The 17,294-nt window shown below is 36.6% G+C and overlaps 1 long non-coding RNA gene across 1 annotated transcript; it reads right to left on the minus strand.

Annotated features, from left to right (window-relative positions):
* Window positions 1-3,373: 3,373 nt before the first annotated feature.
* Window positions 3,374-14,479, minus strand: LOC149795987 (uncharacterized). The gene is made up of 3 exons (XR_016422469.1): window positions 14,321-14,479; window positions 6,291-6,416; window positions 3,374-3,503 (listed from the first exon to the last, which is right to left on the minus strand). It is a non-coding gene; the product is annotated as an uncharacterized LOC149795987 (long non-coding RNA).
* Window positions 14,480-17,294: the final 2,815 nt, after the last annotated feature.

Consider the following 17,294-nt stretch of genomic DNA (forward strand, 5'->3'; position numbering starts at 1 on the left):
AGAGGTGTTGCTGCAGTTATTTAAATGATTGAATCACTTCAGTGCGGATCACTTTAGTGATCGGGGTGGTAATTGTGTATCCTCGGGAATCACCTGAAGTTGCTCGCGTTTAAATCCGCGTTGAGGAGCAGTCGAATCTAATCTGTAGATTGCGTTTCTCCCAGTTGATCTGGTTATGCTGGATATCTTATGTGTAGTAACACTCCATGTGGGATCGGTTGCTCTTTTTTTTCCTCCTTCTAGTTCGCCTGGTTCGTATAAATACCTAACGGTGACATTACCCAGCAGTGGGGACGCTAGCGTCCCTGGCTGCGTTGAAACATTTTGTTGCTGTTGTCCGCGTTCACTGACGCGGGGTATATATTTTTTTGTGATTGCATTTACAGGTCTCATGTTTGTTGTTCTGGTAATTTCATTATTCAGTGCGGCTATCACGTTTGGCAGTCTTGCAACCCATTCACGAGATCTCGTATCGTAAATGAATTCCCTCGCGTACTGGTATCCGAATAATCTCTCAGCGAGTGTTCTATTAAATCGCTCAACAATTGCCTGATCCCGATGAATTTCAGTATGTCCTCGTCGTATAACAACGTTATGCTGCTTTGTCAGTGATGACACCGCGCCCTGAAATTCCTTGCCAGGATCAACTTGTAATAATCGTGGCCAGTTTAGAGGTCCTCGCTGATAAATTCGTTTAAACGCAGAGGCAACTTCAGTGGCTGTTTTAGTCGCTAACGGTTCTGCTTCTTTGTATCTACTGGCAACATCAACTACTGTTAGCGCGTATTTGTATGTTTTTCTACGGACAGTATCATGAGGCAGGAATAGTATGTCAGCCTGATGAACTTCATTGGGGGTACTAACATCAAAATGTGCAAAGTTGATTTGTCGAGGTGGTGGTAAGTAGATTTGCCATATTGCTTGTTTTGATAGCCAATTTTTGGCAACCTCGCGTGTTACTGATGCCGCGTTGGCGAGTTTATTAATTGCTGAGTTACCTCTCCAGTATCCGATTGGGGAATAATAAATCGCTTCCATTGTTATTAATTATCCAGCGCCTAATGCTAATTTAGATTTCATCGCTGATCTTATTAACCAATTAGCGAGTGACTCCTTAAATGATTTATTTTTTATGGCGCTTAGTGCATGAATTAATTTCACATCCGCGATATGCCTGTCTTGTAGATCTTTACTTCGATAAGCAACATCATGTATGTGACACGCTGCGTCGATAGCGTTTATCGGATACTCTCCCGGTTTTGGTTTAGACTGTTCATCAAGTCTGATATCTAGTCGTGTCCCTGGACCGCAGTAATTGTATCCTGGGAGATGTTTTTCTCCGGGATACTTTGCCCAGGGAGTTCCGGGGAGCTTTCCAAGTTTGGCTGCAATGTCACCTCCGCTAAATTCTCGCTTTTTTTTTGAAATCTAAATTTTTTTGTGCCACATCGCGTACACTTACCAGAAAGTGCTTGTCTGTTATTTTTTGTTGTAATGGTTGTTAGATCATTCGTAGGGGTTCGTGCCTTACACTTCACACAATATAGATCCATAATTATTATTCTTTATATACAAATGGAAATTACAGATTTTTCTGCGACGCGAAGAAAGGAGCCAGTTAAGCATAATTCAGTGCTACCAAACTCTATCAGAATGATCATCATAGGACCGTCAGGATCGGGTAAAACGCAACTGCTGTTGAACATGATAATGAAGTGGATGAAGTGGGATAAGCTGTATTTGGTAGCACCATCTGTAGATGATCAGCGATGCTATAATGTTATAAAAGATTTTAATGAGAGTGCAAAAGCGCTGAGTGAAGACGGCGAGGAAGTAGTTGAATTTATCACTGATATCGAAGAAGCTCCCAGCGTTGAAGACCTTAACGGGGAAATAAATAACCTAGTAGTGTATGATGATGTGATGCTGGACAAGCAAAAAAATCCTGCAAGAATATTTTCCCGGGGTCGTCATAAAAACACCGATGTCATTTATATTACTCAACGTTACACACAAATACCAAAAGTAATCAGGGATAACTGTAATCTTCTTGCTGTGTTTAATGGAGTTGATGTTCATACGCTGAGAAATATTCATCAAACCTGGTGTAGCGGCGATATGGATATTAATAAGTTTAAGAATTTCTTTAGTCACGCTCAAAGAAACCAGCACGGATTTGTGACAATAAATTTACACGACCCGCGGACACGATACCGTATCGGACTTGATACATTGTATGGTTAACATAAAAATGTTTTTCCTTGGAAACTCATTTCGTAGAGCAGCAGAGGGGGGGGGGGGGCTGGACCGACCGACCGTGTCAATGATGACCCGCGGGGGAATAGTTTCAGATTTATTGAAGTAAACCAAGAACGTCAGCGCGCGGATGTTATTGCATTTCCCCGGTCGTCGAAGAGTCTCTCCGAGAGAAATTATTCGACGTTCAGGGATATTTTTTTTTTATTCTGTGGTCGTCATGGAAAGGTTTATCGTCGAAATAAGTAAACCGAAACTGTTTTTGTCTATTCAGTACTATTTTAGTTTCGGTCTGTTCACCCCCTCTGCTGCTGGGCCACATAGCCCGTGGCTTCATGTACTCTATATGTCAATAGGTTCTAGATTAAATTTAATATCCAGCTTAGTTTAGGCAGATATCTGTATATGCACTGACCAAATGTTTGCTATATAATGATATCTGTATATGCACTGACCAGATGTTTGCTATATAATTATATCTGTATATGCACTGACCAGATGTTTGCTATATAATTGAGTCACAATTGCTACATCATTCAAATAATATATTGTCGCTGTGACCTCTATCCCCCATTTTGCTTTGTCGATTCTTGTTTTGCGTTTAGTTTCACAGATGCTGGTGTGCACATCCATTTAAGTTCATACGCGGATGAAGAGGAAAGTACAACATTCATATAAATATATGCCGTTGTGGACTGGTCTTCACGCCCTGTGTTCTGCTTAAGGTTGTACGTTTAGCTCATTTGTTCGGACACTATTACTCGGAGAGTCGTATGACTGAATGGTTAGACTGGTCACAAGTATTATAGTGTTTAGAAAATATTAGGTCATTAAGGTCAATAAGGTAAGTTCCAGTCAGATGGGTTATGTTTTATATTTTGGTCAGTTTCTGTAACAATACTTTGCAATCCGACCATGCCGCCATTTGTTCTATTGTTGGGTTATATATTCTTTGAAAGTACTAAAATACATACACGAAACATAAGGCAAGTTTACATTGTCCTATCGATTCAGTTCATTTGGAGATTTCATCTCACAATTCTACATGAGAGAGAGAGAGAGAGAGAGAGAGAGAGAGAGAGAATGTTAAGAGTACATAAAACCAGGTACAAAGGCGTTGATTAATAATTTTATTTTGGACACTAGTACCATACACAGATTTGGATCCGAGTGTAATTTTTACAGTTCCGCTCTCATTTTTCATCAGGATTCAAAATCTGGGTTCACCATACATTTGTGCACTCAACCTGAAACAACAACCAATTAATATTGCTATTTCCTTCTGCCGATATTATTAATGTACAAACAGCAATAAGTCAACCATATTACAGATAAAACCTAGAGCAACCCCGGTAGCTTGACACGGCAATATTACTTCGCTTATCATATATTTGCCCAATTTCAAGGGATGACTTATATTCCTACTACGTACCGCCCCTCCCGGTTACATACGATACGCGTCTTAAAAAACATTAAGATAATGAGATGATACTGATATTTTGTAGGTAAGATACCTATGTAATCTACCAAACTTCATACATTAAAAATTTGTGTGATTGGAAGTGGAATATCCATTACAATAAGATCACAAGGACAATAGATTATTATTCTGTTAGAGGGAAACATCACCCTCTTATAACATATTTCCAGTTCTGTAGCTGTACAGCTGCTATTCGATGCAGAGCGGAAAAATCTTCGTTATAAGAGCCATTTAGTTCCTTATAAAATAGGTAGGCCACAGTAATTAAGGGGCAACGAGGGCAATGTCAAACTTCTTACACACATACACGAATACATACATACTCGAATCGCATGCGTACAGCCTTGATGATATACATGGACCCATGCATGCGTGCTTCTTTTGCACCCTTGCAGTCGTTTTCATTTTTATACATACATGTATGTTTAACTTGCTATCATGCTTTAATATTTACATACATGCTTGTAAGCTTACGTATTGTTAATGTTTAGGCTCTCATAAACAGTAACAAGAAAAAAGTAAAGACAGCAAGCTTTGTAAAATTTAATAAATAATTTTTTTCCCTTTGAAAAACAATGTAAAAATGAGGAAAAGAACTTACGATTTTAAGAATCAAATCCAAAAATAATCCAAGAATTAAAAATAAACTGTTCTAATGGATCTGAGTTTTCGAATCCGGACGAAATTCAAAATGGAAGGCGATGACGTATACTGTAGCCATTATAGTATTGACTGGTCAACAGTTCTTTGTTGATCGACAAACAATAATATTCCGGTGTTTGAATTCCGAATAAAATTTCGATTAATATCTTTGTCCAAATATTCTGTATGAGCACTTAAATATTATCGGGGAAAAGAATTAATCTCTTAGAATCCAAATAATTTGAAGAAACATTAATTTATTAAACTCCAAATGGTCAAAACAGAAAAAAAAACACCACCATGAATTTGATGTGTTTAAAAGCCGAACAAAAATTATTTCTCTACACATCACTGTTAAAGATGACTACTGTGCCATTCCGGTAAAAACTAGAATTTCAAAATAGAGGCTATTCACATGTGTAAAGTCATGTACCCCCAATACAGCCGCGATTCCACCCATTAAATCCACACTAACAACGAAAACAAAGTTGTTTACTCCAACACTACTAATTCTATATCAAGGTCAGGAACTAGGTCTGTTTTTAGGTAAAAAGTTCTATTTTCAGGTGTTTACGAAAAAAACAGTCAGGTCAAACTAATTTCTGAAAAATGTTAAGGACCAGTAAACAAAACTACATTACCATAATATGTAATGGAATAAAAAGATTTAAAACTAACAATCAAACAATTACATCAGGCCAAATATATATATATATATATATATATATATATATATATATATATATATATATATATATATATATATATATATATATATATATATATATATATATATATATATATATATATATATATATATACTTTGTGCATACATAGTCACTTACTTGCATGCATCGGGGGCATTCAGCAGAAGAATACCTTTCAAATTCTATTTCTTTCAACAATAAACCCTAAGTAAAGTTTGAAGCAATAGAGCGCACCTTAAAACAAATATAAAGATTTGTGTAATGGCTCTTCTCATTTTTGTACATCTTCATGCATGATTTTATCATCACTTGAGTACTTTGAGATTGATGTCATATAAGAAAAGAAGCTAAGTATGCTGACTTTTCTCCTACTTATGCAGTATGCCTTGTGGCAGTGAAATTACCTTAATTATTACCTTAATTATACCGCAGTTAGAAATCATAAGACATAGATGTAAAGTCAACTTTAATTCAAACGTGTTGCATTAAGTGAAGCAAAATATTTTGTGTTCATTCATGTGTAATAAAATTATGAAATACGATGATGAAAAAGTGCCATTCCTCTTCAAACTATAAAATGTATCAGTACCATCTCAGAAATAAGAGTAGCTATTTTCATGTTCCTGTCTTTAACAATAACATTGGTTGTTATAGTGAGGAAATGTAAAGTGTATTTTTAAAATAGCTCACGTTTCATCACCGGGGAGGGGTAGACTGGGCTTGTTAGGGACATTGCTACTAACGAATGCTTTTCTGTGGAAGAACTACACGAGAATTAATCTTAAAAACCTGCTTATATGTTTGTGTCTTAAATGTTGCAGCTTTTCAACCAAAATCAAATCATAAAATAATAATTTGTATGTGGTCTTTATTGTTGTGCTCCACATAAATCACAGAACAATATTTAATATACGAGGTATTTTAGATAGTCAAGATAGCCAGTTAAGATTAAATAGCACTTTCTTTCTTTTTTTTTAAAATTAAGCCCTACACCAAAGTGCGAACCGGTAGAGCAAAAACATAATTGTATCTTGACAGGCTAATGTGTATGCATGAATACTTACTTATTTGCATCCACCTAATTGTGTGCATACAAGGCTATGTACTTACATGCATTCTTTCAAACCAAGTAACTAATTTACAGCTGACTTACTAACTGATTCATTAGTTAGATTTTTAATCGTCCAGAAGTCGCAGGTTTTTACCTACTACATGTTCTTCTTGAGGAGCTGGTGCCGCACCATTACGAATGGAATAGAAAAGCTGGAACACATGAAAATTGTGAAAATAGCCGTGAGCTTGTAGCGGTTACTGATGTCTATCGGTAGGTTCTGAAATAATAATAATAATAATAATAATAATAATATTTAATAATGATAATGATAATAATAATAATAATAATAATTATTATTATTATTATTATTATTATTATTATTATTATTATTATTAAAAGAGCAACAGCAACATAAACAAACAGGGTAAGAAGAGACAGCAATAGGTCTATCAGATCGATTCGTTCACAAGGGTGATGTCTCCTCGTAAACCTAACTTCAAAGCTGATGCAATATAATTAATAAAAATGCTTTCAATGCTTACATCAGATCATGCATGTCAAACACAGAAAGAGCGTCTTCACTCCTCGAGATTATTTGCTTATTACTGTCCCTTTAGAAATATATATTGTTATCTTCACTCTTTTCTGTTATTTTATCTGAGCATAGACTCGTAACACTGGGATTACCTCATTAAATGCGCCAATCTTGCAATTTTTCCATCATGATCGTCATCATTAGAGGAAGTTGAGAATGAGGAGAAAGGGCACTATTAATGGTGATGAAATGATGATGACGTTGCGAATGACTGTTATAAATGACCAGGACAGGAGAACAGCTGTGATCTAATTACCAAATCCTTGAATCTACTGATGGTTAACAAACGTACAAAAGGTTTATTTCATCTGTACGTTTATATACAACTTTATAAAATTAATTTCGAACTACTTTCTGTACAGCTTTCTTAGAAATTCGATTGCATTGCCATCCCCCAAATCAGTCTAAGTATGAACTTCAGATGGGACACGGGAAGAAACGTGCCTAGAGTCCAATTCAACTTTGCAGATGAAAAACTGAAAAGTATGAATTGGGAAAGCTATTGCATTTAAAACTAGAGTGTATACGACGACATAATAATTTGTGTTTAGTCAAAAGGCTTACGTAGAAGCACATAATTATTTAGATCTGAACGGGTAGAAAACATTCACTGTTCCCTATATCATCAACTAAGAAAAACCATTAACAATGGAGTGGGGGGGGGGGGGACATAGACTGGTACATAACATACGAGTACACGTTTATGAAAAGTCTCGTAAACAATGATATATTCTGAAATAGCAATGACTGGGCTTGAGACCCTAATGTGAATTATATTAGTGTACTTTCGGTTTGTTTTTGATGTTTTACTGCACAGTAACACTGATAGGTTATTTAGTGCCTAGAGTATTGAAGTAATGTACCTTTCCCAGTGGCACATTATAATAGCCAAACCTGTCTGATCAAACAGTAGGGTTCGAACTCGAACTATTTACATATCGATATACACATAAAATAATAATCAAAAATAGGTTCAGGTTATACACGGTCTGATACGGTTTTTGTAGATACATTTAATCGATGAACAATAAATGTATCCATCCACTACTTGTATCTACGCAAGTGTAATGTAATAAATTTCCACAGTTCTAATATACAAGAAATGCGTCTTCCCACTACCTGTACCTACACCAATGCGAAGCAGTTAAGGGACAAAGTTCTAGCAAGCAAGGAATGTGTCCACCCACTACGTGTACCTACACCAATGGGAGTACTTGTATCTACGGCAGTGTAATGTAGTAAATTGCCACAGTTCTAATAAACAAGAAATGTGTCCACCCACTACGTGTACTCCGCCAGTCTGATGCAATTTAGGGACACAATTCTAACAAACAAAAATTGTGTCCACCCACCACATGTACCTCGTTGTGCTTCCTTCATATATACTGAAGGAGATTTTTTTAAAAAAAAGATAATTCTTCTCAGTATATCAATGAACATATTTAAATGCATTTGTCAATTTTAGTCTATTTTCGTTCTTTATTTGATCTTGCCAAGTTTTCTATGGCAATGTATGTTATTACAATCCTATTGTTTTAAGAAAAGTAAAACAAAAGAGCAAACATCAACACCTTTTGTAAAATTCAACCAATAATTTATTTCCCTAGAATACAAAGTGAAAAATATAAAAAGAACTTACAGTATTGCGATTAAAATTCCAAATAATCATAGAATTTCTAACACAGTTCCTAGAGCTTAAAGTTCTAATAAAATTTCTTGGCATTTTAAAATAAATCTAAAGTTTTAAATGCTGATATACCTATTATGGCCTGTGTCATAGTGATGTGCCAGGTCTGTTGTTGAATCAGAATGATACAATCCAAGAATATATCCTTATTTGAAATTTCGTTATAAAATCAAATTCTCTATTTCAACGAATGTTATTGTTGAGTACTGTTATTTCCAGAGAATAATAACTTAAGTTAATTTGAATAAATAAATTCCAGCCAAAATGAAATTCAACACAACATTGATACAACTGATTCCGCTCAGATCTAATAGTCCTCTACTTGACCTAAGGTCACAATTAGCATTTCTAAATTTGAAACTATAACCTAAGGGAAAAATTTCATTCTGGAAGATTCCAAATGTTTATGAGATGATATCTTAGTTATAATCTAAAGATATGTCGCTAAAACTATAATATAAAATGTGGTAAACTACGGGTAGACCCTGTATTTCATGGGGAAATTACCAATATTCTGGACTTAGATTAAGATAAACACGTTCTTTACAAAACAAAATCAATGGCTCAGGTAAGATAGAAACTAAACTTGACTTTAGACAAGGTCAAGTCCAAAAAATATAATTTTCCATAGCATATAAAAACTAACGAACAATGCAAATTAAATAACAATGTAATCTATAATCTATAGTCATTGGTCATTTCCCATCTTTCATGTCCCTATAATGGAATGGGAAATGAGGGGGTGCGGTGCATTTTCAAGTTACTGTTTGTATCTCTTGTACTTCAGACGATTGTGTTACGGATATAATCTACAAACCTGACAAAACACTAGTAGATTTCTCTTGCAAAATATTAATCCCAGCGATAGATCTCAACCGAAGTATGTATCCTTATGTGATTCAACAAGAGGATGTTGATATATCAGCACTCCGTGGGCTATAACAAACACGTCATTGCCTTCAATGTTGGATCTCTTCGGGACTTAAACGGAGTTTCATTCAGAACTTTATTACTAGGACTTGTGTCTATAATTCTTGGATTATTTTGGGATTTAATTCGCAATACCGTAAGTTCTTTTTTTTTTTTTTTTTTTTTTCATTTTCAATTTGTATTTTCATTCTGGAAGATTCCAAATGTATACAAGATAAAATCTTAGTTATAATTAAAAGATATGTTGCTAAAACTATAATATAAAATGTGGTTAACAACTGGTAGACATCAGTGGGCTTGTCCCGGGGAACTTATCCTGGAAAATATTTCCTCGGAGAGGATCACAGTAATAAATCTGTGCTCGGGATCATTCACGGCTTTCCTACTATTGATTGAAGTACGTGTCGACCATATGCTGTTTAACCAGTCTAGATGCTTCATAGAAAGGTAATAAATCTGGCACAAATTATTATTGTCATGCTCGGAAACCTGCAATTATTTATGCTATAATGGACCCTCATTAATTGCTTTAAATGACCACTCTTTGGCTCTCCACACTACATTGTGCTCTAGACTAAACGAACTCGGACTACATTCATCATTATTTAAATTTAAACTTATGCGAAAATGAAACGTTGTTTCAAAACTGGCCGGCGTATAACAGGAATAATAATTCCAGTTATCTCCCTTATGCCATTTGCGGCTCAACAACAATTTAAAAATTCGACCGTTAATTTAGATAACCTAATTCAAAACCTATTAAATCGTCAACCTTTGTGTCAAGTATCCAAGAGATACAAGTGCGTATAGCATTATTCAATGCCCAATCAGTAGGACCACCTGAAAAGCGCACATAAATAGTTAATTTTATCAACGACCACAATATCTTTTTTTCTGACAGAAACATGGCTAAAAGCATCATGCGATGAGCCCAAGTGCGCGGATCTAACATCCACTGGTTATTCCATCAAGTCGTTCCCCCGCCACTCTCGCGGAGGTGGAATTGCTGTCATCACAAAGAATTCCATGATCAAACGTCTTAACCACACCACAACATTCAGTTTCGACCACACATCGTTTGAACTAGTCCAAACCACACACACACTGGAGCAAAGGTCAGTCTATTTTTTCTGCCTATACCGCTCTCCTCCTAGCAGAAAAAACAAGCTGACTGAATCTCTCTTTTTGAAGCAGTTTCCGAATCTCCTGGAGTATGGAATTTCGATAATTGGCAACCTGATTATTCTTGGAGATTTCAACTTTCACTTTAACTGTCCCGGAAACCCAAACACATCAAAACTCTTAGATTCCATTAATGTTTTCAACCTCAAACAGTCAGTTAACAAACTCACCCATAAATATGGTCACATTTTAGACTGGATTCTTCATAGACCTAATGATAACATTCTACGGTCCTCCCTGGTATCCCACGAACTTGCATCAGATCACCTCTGCAATATATGCCATCTTGACGTATCAGTCCATAACCCTCCACCTTTATCTCCTACTAAGAGAAACTTCCGTATGATAAATAGAACCAAACTAAAGCATGACATCCAAGCAAACCTAACAACTTGCTTACCTCCTACAGCAGAACAACTCGACGACTGCCTGCGTTCATTGCTCGACAAACATGCCCCAGCTACCAAGTGCAGAGTATCAATTCAAAAGTGTTCTCCATGGTATAGCAGTGTTAGGGACCAGCTTCGCAGTGCTAAAAGAGACCGGCGTAAAGCTGAGAGGCTTTGGCTTTCCGCCAGACTCACTATTCATAAGCAAATCTATGAAGCCGCTAAGAAGAATGTCACAAATATAGTCCATGCAGCGAAATCAGCCCACTACACTACTAAGATCATGGAAAGTTCCAGCTGCAGAGAGCTCTTCGAGATTAATAACAAGCTAATGTCAAGAAACAAATGTACACCACTTCCAACTATCTTCTCTCCAGTCGACCTTCCGGACATATTTGCAAATTTCTTCCTTGACAAAGTACAAACCATTAGAGATAAGCTTGGCACCACAATTTCAATTGACTTGTCGTCACCATACAGTTGGGATACAGAATTTCAGCGGCAACCATTAGCAGCATTTGAATCTGTCTCTATGGATGTCGTACGTACAATCCTGATGAAGAGTGCGCCAAAGTCATATGAACTTGATCCAATTCCAACATCACTGCTGCCTGAGTGCTTAGATCCAGTATTGCCTTCACTAACTGATGTTATTAATACCTCTCTCTCACCCGGGGCATTCCCGTCATTTTTCAAAACTGCCATTGTAAAGCCTCTGCTGAAGAAACCAACACTAGACCATAAGATTTAAAGAACTACCGCCCAGATTCTAATCTACCATTCACATAAAAAATCTTAGAAAAGGTTGTTCTATCTCAGCTTGTATCTCATCTGAATTCAAACAGTCTTCTTAGCAATGTACATTCTGCATAACGCCCTTGCCACAGTACTGGAACTACTCTTCTAAAAGTAGCTAATGACATTCTCTCTGGATAGCGGAAAGATTACAGTCCTCACCCTCCTTGATTTGTCTGCAGCATCTGACACAATATACCATGATATTTTACTTCACCGTCTCCAGCATGTATTTGGCATTCATGATACAGCCTTACTGTGGTTCAAGTCCTATTTGGTCAACAGGGCACGAATTGTGTCTGCAAATGGAATACACTCTCGCCCAGTTAATCTGTGTCGGGGTGTTCCACAGAGGTCTGTTCTTGGACCTGTTCTCTTCATTCTGTACACTCAGTCGCTCTCAAGTGTCATAGATCACCATCCAGTGTCTCACCAATTGTACGCTGATGACACCCAAATATACAAATCTAGCCACCCAACTGAAGTTGATGCTACCATCCAAGGTGTAGAGAGGTGCATTTCTGATGTGAAATCATGGATGACATGTAACAAGCTGCAGATGAATGATGATAAAACTGAGGCCATTCTGATCACAACACAAAGACTTTCTCATCACAACACAAAGACTTTCTCATTCACATCCTTTACCCCAAACAATAAATATCAGCAACACCAATATTAAATTCACAGTCAGTACGAAACCTAGGTGTTACTCTGGACAGTACTCTCACATTGCAAGAACATGTCATGAACATATACAAGGCTGCATATCTTGAGCTGAGACGCATCAGCTCCATTCGCAAATATCTTTCAGTTGATGCCATTAAAACACTTGTGTGTTCATTAGTACTTTCAAGACTGAACTATTGTAACCCAATTCGGTCTGGTTCATCTCAATATTTACTCCATAAACTTCAAAAAGTTCAAAACACAGCTGTTCGGATCATACTTAGAGTACCACGATCAGAGCACACCTCCCCTCTGCTCTGTACCCTATACTGGCTATCCATTCGATCCAGAATCAAACACTAAATTTGTTCTCTGTGCTACGTTTCACTGACGGACTCCAGTCCAACATACCTATCCGACCTCACCCATGTGTACACACCAGCAAGATACTTACGCTCCTCTTCTGACAATCGTATACTCATTATTCCCGCTACTATGAAAACGAAGTCATATGGAATTGTCTACTGAACTTAGACACAAAGACAGTGATCCCATTCAAGCGTGCTCTTAAAGCTCACTTATTTCGACTGCAAGAACAAACTTAAAGACCTAATAGTGTTTACTACCTTAAATATTTCAGCATGTTTATATGTTTTCTAATTTCATGGTGTTTGTTTTTGTAATCATATCATTATATATGTTTTTTATGTTATAGGTGTTGTCTAATGTTGTAAAGCGCTTAGAGCTTCTAAAGATTAGGCGCTATACAAAGTCCTCATTATTATTATTATTATATACAGGAAACAGCAGTAGTAGTAGTAGTAGTAGTAGTATATCATCATCTTCATCCCGTCCTTAAAGAATAATTGAAACTTTTCAGTAGTAGTGCCTGCGTGAAGAATATGGTAATTAATTCTACCTATTATTGACATATACGGAAGAAATCGTGTAATTGCCTCGATGTAAGACGATTTCAAGTAAGGGAGCTCCCAGAAATGTGTCTCTGAGATAGATTAAAAATCTAGGAAAGATGTGAAAAAGTAAGAAAATCTAAAGGTCATGTTATTCTCTGAACCCAGAAGCTTTGCATTGCCCTCAGTTTTGCAGATACATTGGCGAAAAGTTTTTCTCCCTTTATTTGCATTTTCTTTCTTTTTTCTTCCTTTCTTTCTTTCTTTCTTTCTTATCATCTTTCTTTCTTTCGAATTCCATTTTAAAAAATTCTTCTGCGAAATGTTCTACTTTTCAATATTTAAGACATATGTTCAAGTTCAGTAACATGTAATTATTGTGTTATAAACTAATAACGTGACCCCAACCACCATCCCCCCAAATTCAGGCATCGTAAGAAAGCACCGCACTGCAAGCTTTTAATACCTCATAAATAACACGGAACACTTGTGTCTGAATTTGTATTGCATGGACACGGTTTGCAATTTTGCAAACAAGCGTTTTAGTTTATGGCTAATATACATCTAATTTTATATTTTCCAATGTACTCAAAAATATATTTTAAAGAAATGTTGATGTATACAAAGCTGGAAATATTTTAAGGAGCATTACAAAAATATTACCTCGTATATGTACTGCAATGTGCATTGTACTTTCATTTCTAGAACAATTTAACAGCATTTTAGTGCTTACAAATAGAAATATTAAATGACTGCTTTTTTGAATAACACAAATGACCTTGAAAAGATCTGTTAAGATCATGTTATTGTGTTGCATTCAGCCTCTTAATTTAAATACAAAAAAAAAGTTCTTAACGGCAATTTATGTGATAGATTGATCCAGAGTGCAGCTATCAGAGTTACTATGCATATACGTACGTTACAGAAATTAATAGTGAAATACTCAAGGTGTCATTTTTAGAGGATGGGATATTTACCAAATTATATGCAAATTTAAGCCTCTACCAAAAGTAAGGTGCTTACCGCGCCTGGAATTCCATGCTGATGAATTTCGCCTCGCTTGACGACTGTCGTTGACAAACGGCGAGCCACTTTTCCCCAATTCATGCGAGTTAAACACATCTTCCCTACGGACGCCATTATGGATCAGTGTTGAAGCACATAAGCAATGTTCTTCTTCCTGTTTTTTTTTTTAAAGTAAACAACCTGTGGTAGTCTTGTAAAACTAATCACTTGATCAGTTAGACTGATTTCTTTTTCTCTCTTTGTTATATATATATATATATATATATATATATATATATATATATATATATATATATATATATATATATATATATATATATATAAAATTTGTTGCAATTGTGTAAATATGACCTGTATGTTTTTCAATGTTTGCAAATTGTTTTCATTAAATTCATTCTAGTAACCTCGACAAGCATCCATGGCCAAAACATTAAAAAAAAAACCACAACAAAAAACAGAGAAAATTCAGATCTAACGCAATAAATACCACTTAGCCACTTTAATCAATAGATTCAAAAAGAAGGCTTTATTTTAATTAATTGCTTATGTATACAGTTAATTGACCCTGAATATATATAATACTGAGTTCTGCAATCAGTACATTATTGTAGAGTTAATACGGTCCTATTACTATATATATGCATATTACAGGTATCTATCGATAACAACACTGGGTCAGAGGGTGGAGAGAAATCAGGTAAATTACATTTTATACGAAAAGCGATGGCGTACTCGCTGCAATGTTGCATGCTTTAGAACCATGTTAAAGCTGGAAAGACAGTTGCAACGTGTCACACTGACAACACTTACAACACAGAGGATAAGGGCTGATATAAATCTATTAAAAGCTTGTCAATTGTTTCATGATGACGACTTTATAAAATGATCACCCACCCACTCCGAGTGCGTTAAAGTCCACTTATTATAGTATATAACCTTTGATATTCAAACTGCCCAGATATTTTCTTATGTCCCATAATCTGTAGGGAGGAGATGCTTTACCGCATCTGATTGTATTTTTACTTTTGTCCCTTTTCTTGTTACCTAGGTATAGATACATTGTCATTGTGTTTCTTGCAGTCTGAACAAAATCACTGAAGCTTAAAGGTAAATTAAGAAGATTCAGGTACAAATATTTCCATATTGTGAGAAAATCTCTGATATAACTTGCAATACTTTCTTGCAAATTAGTATCTTTAAAAAACGAAATAAATGTCTTTATTTTCATTTTGCTCTGTAATGAAAATGATTTACAAGATCGTGGCACAAGTCACGTACACTGAAAATAGTTGCAAAAGCCCCACCCACCACCACCACCACCTCCTACAACCACCACCATCCCTCTTTTAGCGTCTCTTGATAAGGTCGTACAATCGTACAATTTGCCTTGGACATAATTGTATAATAATCCGAGGGGTGTGTGGGCGGAGAGACTCACTGTGCATTTAAGACATAATATGTGTAAACGTGTCCTAAAACAGTAGCATGCGTGAAAAATTTCAAGACATTGTACGGAAGCTATATGTGCGTGTGAGCGTGTCTTCCGTACAATTTCAGATAGAAGCTATATGTGCGTGTGAGCGTGTCTTCCGTACAAAATGTGCACGTCTTGTTGTATGAATGTTGTGTTGCCCCTACAAATTTTGAGATAGAAGCTATATCTCCTTTACAGGTTAGCAATATATGGTGCAGAATGTTTATTCTTATTTCTGACCCGGATGTAGCCCGTTACTTTATTCATATATTAGCAAGTTTGAACGGCATTCTACGATGAAAGGTGCACATCTGCTTGCAGATAGTGCATATTAAATAAGGACCCGATCGCACTAGGTGTTGCAGGTTGTGACTTTCTAGCATGAAATCTGTTCGAAACCTTGTAAACTTGCAGCAATTACAATATAATGTAATAAATCTGGAGTATGCACATTTAGTTACGGCGCCCGTTTTAAGGAATTCTTAGATTTTTGTGATAACTTGTTTGAGTATTGGAACTCGGTGCTGTGGAAATATTCCTTAGCCCGAAATATTTAGCCAGTTGCTAGGGGCAAACGTCATGGAGTGAAGTGTTAGTGAGTTTCCATTATGCCATGGTTTACTTTTGGTGAATTCATATCAGAGCCGCATGAGTGTCCCTGCAGTTCTATAATCCCTATTAAAATCTATTGACGTACATTGGTGGTGTGATTCCAGTTTCGGGGGGGGGGGGGGGAGCGAGTGGTCTAAAACGCTCACCGTTACGGATCACTGCCATCTCACCTCTGTCTGCGTGGGTTCGAGTCTCGGGTTCGGTACATGTGGGTATGTGAGAAAGCTTGCCAGTAGCTTCTCGTAGGTCGGTGGTTCTTTCCAGGGTTTTCCTGGGTTCTTCCTCCACCATTAATACTGGCCGCCATGTGTAGCCTATCTAGTGCTGAAAATGGCGTTAAACCCTACAACAACAACAACAGCAGCAGTTGCAGTGTTTTTACGGTAGGAGACTGGTAAATTACACAATGGAACAAGCAAGAAGAGACTCGTCAGATACTGTTTATGTCACCATGGTGGCAAATGTTATGCACTTTTACAGGCGAAATGTGGCCCGAAACCATGATTCGACTGGCCTTAGGTGGCGTAGAAAAATAGTTCCCAGTGTTAGGGGATAGTTGTACAGTTTCTGCGGCGTGAAGTGTTGACGGTACGTTAAGTTGATGAAGAGAAACCATGCAGAAGTGCGGTTGATAGCTGGAAATTCGTGAGTTCTGTGGTCTTGCATTGATTATAATAAGATTTATGTTTAGAATGGAAGTTGTATGAAAGTCTTTGGAAATTTGGGGTAAACTTATGACTTCTAGCGCAATCGCGCCAGGGTGTGACACCGCTAGGTCAAGCAAATACCCCTGGCTTGTAACAATGCAGTTTGGCATAACTTACAAATTCACGCCTCCCTCTGACTTCATGTTGCTAATTATATGTTAGACTACCTGTAGTAAAC

Source organism: Sinohyriopsis cumingii, chromosome 7 (assembly GCF_028554795.1).
Source record: "Sinohyriopsis cumingii isolate HCF-2022 chromosome 7, ASM2855479v2, whole genome shotgun sequence".
In the NCBI taxonomy this organism is placed as follows: Eukaryota; Metazoa; Mollusca; class Bivalvia; order Unionida; family Unionidae; genus Sinohyriopsis; species Sinohyriopsis cumingii.